The sequence below is a fragment of the Apium graveolens genome, chromosome 3 (assembly GCF_009905375.1).
Source record: "Apium graveolens cultivar Ventura chromosome 3, ASM990537v1, whole genome shotgun sequence".
Taxonomy (NCBI): domain Eukaryota; kingdom Viridiplantae; phylum Streptophyta; class Magnoliopsida; order Apiales; family Apiaceae; genus Apium; species Apium graveolens.
This window is the reverse complement of record NC_133649.1, coordinates 18,421,017-18,426,423: the sequence shown is the minus strand read 5'-3', so window position 1 is coordinate 18,426,423 and position 5,407 is coordinate 18,421,017. Positions and strand designations below refer to the sequence as shown.

The 5,407-nt window shown below is 35.4% G+C and overlaps 1 pseudogene; it reads left to right on the top strand.

Moving 5' to 3' along the window:
• Window positions 1-4,052: 4,052 nt before the first annotated feature.
• Window positions 4,053-5,107, top strand: LOC141713946 (cytosolic sulfotransferase 6-like; annotated as a pseudogene).
• Window positions 5,108-5,407: the final 300 nt, after the last annotated feature.

The window sequence follows — 5,407 nt, the reverse complement described above, 5'->3', positions numbered from 1 at the left end:
TATTTTAATTATAAAAATCCATTTTTAATTTCTGAAAATTCCAAAAATTATTATTTTAATTCCAAAAATTATTTTTAATTCAAAAATAAATCTGAATTAATTAGTTAATTAATTTCAGTTAATATTTAATTGATTAATTGGTCAATTAATTCGAAAATTAATTGATTAATTGATTTAATTAATTATTAATTGATTTTAATTATTTATTTAATTAGATTTAATTATATAAAAATGATTTAAAAATTCAGAAAATTGTTTCGAGCTTTAAAATATTATTTTAAATTGTTTTCAAGGCTCGATAATTATTACAAAATTGTTTTGAATTCAAATTTGGCCAACTGAACCCTGTTTGTTACTTTAAAATTGATCCAACGACCCGTTTTAATTCCGAAAAATGTTTTAAAAATCATTTTAAATACCTGAAAGCCTGTTTATAACCCGAGACTTCTTTATAAATGATATATCATTGATTGTTTGATGTGTTATGTGCTATATGTGACTTGTTGATTAACTGTCGGTCTCTATGTTCGGTGTTTACTTGTTTATAGCGTAACTTTCAATCCGTTATTCGGATTTGGGTGAAACGAAGGGTAGGTAGAAGTATGTTTCGAATAGAATCGTATAAGTTGAGTATTGATAGATGTTTATGATATGTGAGCAGAAGAGGAAAGACATAGGAAAGTGAAACAGATAGTCGAGGAGTAGACGGTTGTGATTGAAAGTTAGAGAAGTATAGCAAGCTAATACCAGGCAAGTGTTCTGAACTTTCTCGAGATATATTATAGTTGATTGATAGTCCTGTTTTATATTGCAAGTGCTTTGAAGCACTGAACCCAGAACCCTGATTCCAGTTATTTATCTTGAGCCGTAAACCTTATTCTTTCTAAACCATTGATTGTTGTACACCCAAATACGAACCATAAATATACGATACTACTCCACAAATACATACAAACTAAATACCAAACACTGAATCGAATTACTTATATATTCAAACCATTGTACCTTATGCTTTGAAAGACCAATTCATGGTAACCCTGAAACATTGATTCCTTTGTTATCCAATTCTTTCATTACTTAATAGTCAAGCTTTGAAGTTGCCATACTGATCCCTTGTAAAGATTGAAACCATTTCCTTATCGAACATTCAATGTTGTTTATGATTCTGTTTATTGCTTTACGTTGTTTATTCTGTTATTATGTTAGAATTGGATTGTTTTTATAAAATTGTGGACCAGATTCGTGGCCAGACCATATTAATGGTCAAGTTAGGCCAATGTGTGCCTTGGATCCAGTAGTTAGAGCAGTGCTGTGTGCTTTGCTCAGGGTTAGTGCGTGACTGATCAGTAGCCTAACCTTGGTTTTTAAAATGAAAATATAATATCCAATTCTAAATCATAATTCATTGTTCACTTGATATCATAACCCTATTCACTTAATGATCATTATTCTCAGTCTTGTCATTGAGACTTGCTGAGCTAGTTAGCTCATTTGTGCGATGTTTTTTATGTTCTTTTCCAGTTAAGAAGGAACCAGTTGGTAGCGACGATCCCCAGTCCAGCGTGAGAGCTAGGGGTTCAGGTTGATCGAGTTAAGCTAGTAGGCATCTTTTGAGATAATTTAAGTTTGTAAAAGCTTGTAATAATGTTTAATACTAAGTTTTGAGTTTGAATAGTTGGGATTTGAACGTTTGTTATATAAAGTGTGTGTGTGGCTTGAGTGCATACTTTAACCTGTTGCGGTCCGTGGTAGTTGGTAAGTAGGGTCACTGCATATTATTATTATTATCTTTATTATTGTTATAAGCAGGTTATAAATAAGGTGTGTGTGGGTGGACCCCAAACTTCTGACCCGGGTTTGGAGGGCGCCACAATTGTCATTCTCAACATCAGCTTTTACCATGAGAGCATAATTAACTCCATCATCAGAATCTGATGCATCATCCCAGTTTCTCTTCCTTGAGATCAAGACTTGTTTCTTCTCAGCTCCGGGTTTTCTGCAGTCAGCTGCAAAGTGTTCAATTCCATTACAGTTGTAACATCTCTCTTTTGACTTGTCAAGTTTTCCAGATCCTGATTCCTTATTTCTCATGTTGTTCCTATTATCAGAGTTTGAGGAACTGGAGCCTTTTCTGGAAAATCTTCTCCCTTTCCTGAAGTTCTTGTAGACCATCTTCTTGAAGCTTTTAACCAGTAGGGCAGCCATTTGTTCCATATCTTCATTGTTGTTATGATCACTATCAGTATCTGATTCAGTATCAGGATTTGAGTCATCATCAGTATTTGATGATTCAGTATTTGACTTTGCGATCATAGCTTTCCCTTTGGAGTAGCTTTTCCTCTGGCTTCTCTTTAACTTTGAGTGTAACTGGTCTAGCTTTAGATCCTTTTCTCTTGCTTCTTTGCTCCATCTCTAGTTCATGAGTTTTCAAAATTCCGTAGATCTCATCTAGAGGAGTTTCATCAAGTTCATAGTTATCCCTTATTGATGTGACCTTATAGTCCCACTTTTCAGGGAGAGCAAGTAGGAACTTCAGGTTTGAGTCCTCCAAATCATATTCTTTGTTGACAAGGGATAAGTCATTCAAAAACTTCTGAAATCTGTCATAAATCTCAGTTAAGGACTCATTGTCCCTTGAGTCAAAGTGCTCATATTCTTGAGTAAGTACTGTCCTCCTGTTCTTCTTGATAGCAGTTGTACCTTGACACTTTACTTCTAAAGCATCCCACATCTCTTTTGATGTCTTACATCCAATGACTCTATTGGACATAACACTATCAAGACTATTGTGCAGGAGATGTCTATATCTTCAGGAGAGTAGTCCTTCATGTCTTTGTCTATCATCTTCTCTGGTTCTCCTGCAACTGAAACAACTACCTTCATTGGTTTGTGAGGACCATCATAGATCATGTTCAGATATTCAGGATCTGTGGCTTACAAGCACATGTCCATCCTGACTTTCCAGATTGGATATTCATGCACTTTCAGGATGGGCACCTTGATTGCTTCATACCTACTCATGTTGTTGCTTATCTGTGATGAGGCTGGGGGTAGTGGCTTCGGATCCAGAGTCTGTGTTTCTTCTTCTCCTTTGTCTGACATGGTTGATTAATCTTCAGATATTAAATTGTTTATACATTAACAACAAGCTCTGATATCAATATTTAGGCACTTAATCAACTATAGAGGGGGGTGAATACAATTAATATAATCAATTTGACAAATCTTCAACAGAATCACAGTTTTTATATTAATCTTATAAAAACTTATTACAATCGTACTCTCTCAAAAGGATGAACAAATATCCTTGAGAGCTACTAGGTTATGCGAAAGATATAACAATGTCGCAATACTTATAACATGAACCTAATTTGTGCTTTATATAGAGCACATCTACCAATGTATAAGGTATCATATTCTATTAACAAGGAAACCTATACAATTATTTTTGAGATAAAGTCCTTCACCGACTTAAGTTTCTGTTTCCTTTTCCTCCTCAAAGATCAACTGATGTGACAAATACTGATTTCGTCATCCGTTGACATCATCATCAGTTGATATCATTATCCGTCGAATATCAATATCCGTCGAATATCAATATCCGTCGATGTCATCATCATCTGTCGATGCAATCTTCATCCGTCAATGCTTGTAACTATCATCCGTCGATACTAGTAATTATCATCCGTCGATACTTCTGATAGTTTCTGTTTGATATCATCAATTGCTCCTAACATAGGGTTTTTTGATTTTCAGCGCCAAACACCTCCCAACTTGAGAGGGCTATTAATATATCACCATCTGCCACGTGTTCGATTCCCACTCAGCATAACTTGCCACCTCATTCAACACATTCAGCTGGTTTATTAGACTTAAGTTAATTAGGAAGTAACAACTTTTTCCCGCCAATTTGTTTTAGTTCCAGAGTTAGACTTGTATAAAAACCTCAATCTCTATGAATGTAAACAGTTAGTTAGTTCAATACAATCTTTTCTTTCATCTTTTACACAAAAATGACAGAAGGTATATTTGACCCCCAAAACTATTAATACCAAGGGTCCTGGTATAGTTCTCATGTTTTTGCAAGGTTTAATTTCCTGTCAACAACATTTTCAAGCACGTAAAAGCGACATATTTCTTGTAACTGCACCTAAATCCGGCACCACCTGGTTAAAAGCTATCCTTTATGCTTTAATCAATCGTGATGTCCATCATCCTCAAGATCCTCATCATTCATTGCGTAACAGAACTCCCCATCAGCTTGTTCATTTTCTCGAAGCACTTGATCCCTCAGATTATGACTCTATTTCCGATACCTCGGACAATAGTGGCACTAGGATCTTTGGATGTCATTTTCCAACTGTCTGCCTCCCTAAATCCATAATGGAGGAGGGAAGAATTATTTACCTGTGCAGAGACATTAAGGATACTTTTATTTCCCTCTTTCTTTTTTCCAACAAGGCCAATTTTCGACCCTCTCCTATTTCCTTGTAAAATGCCTTTGACTTGTTTTGCAGAGGAGTAAGCCCGGCTGGACCAATCTGGGATCAAATTTTGGGATATTGGAAGGAAAGCCTTGAAAGGCCAGACAAGGTGCTGTTTATGAGGTATGAAGAGATGACAGATGAGCCTCTTGTTCAGTTGAGGCGTCTTGCAAATTTTCTGGGAAAGTCCTTCTCTCAAGAGGAAGAGAATTCAGGGTTGCTTGATCAAATCAGAGAGCTTTGTAGTTTTGATAGTATGAGTAAATTAGAGGTCAATAAGACTGGAAATTTAATTGGTGAACTAAGCAACGATTCATTTTTCCGGAGTGGGGTGGTCGGTGATTGGAAAAATTATTTAACTGAAGAGATGGCTTCCAAGCTGGATCAGATAAAGGAAGAAAAGTTGAGTAGCTCAGGTTTATCTATGACATGAGGCTGCCGCTTTGAAGTTTTGTTTTCATGTCCTATAGTTTCTATAGCTTATGTTATATTTCAGCACCTACTATGCTTCTGTCTGTTACTTTTTCAAAATATTTATCTGATAGACAAATGAATGAATTTTATGATAGCTTTGTAATAACTATGATTCCAATTTTATTATGTTTTATAATAATTATGATGCATACCTTGAGTCAGGACTATGAATTTGAAATGTCAACCAACTCTAACTTGTTTGAAATGCTTCAAACAATTGTTGCATCAAACACTATGCTATGTGGGTTTCACATGCTCTATATATAGTCTATATAATCCAGTGGTCAATATACCTTTTTATTCGGGAGTGCTGCTAATGGTGTTTCCAAGCTTCTCATTAGAGTTCAGGGTTGCTTGATCAACTAGATGGTGAAGTGAAAGTGATATGTATTCTCGAACTGGTGTGGCTGGCACTTTGAAAAATCATTGAACGGCGGATTATCTATGAC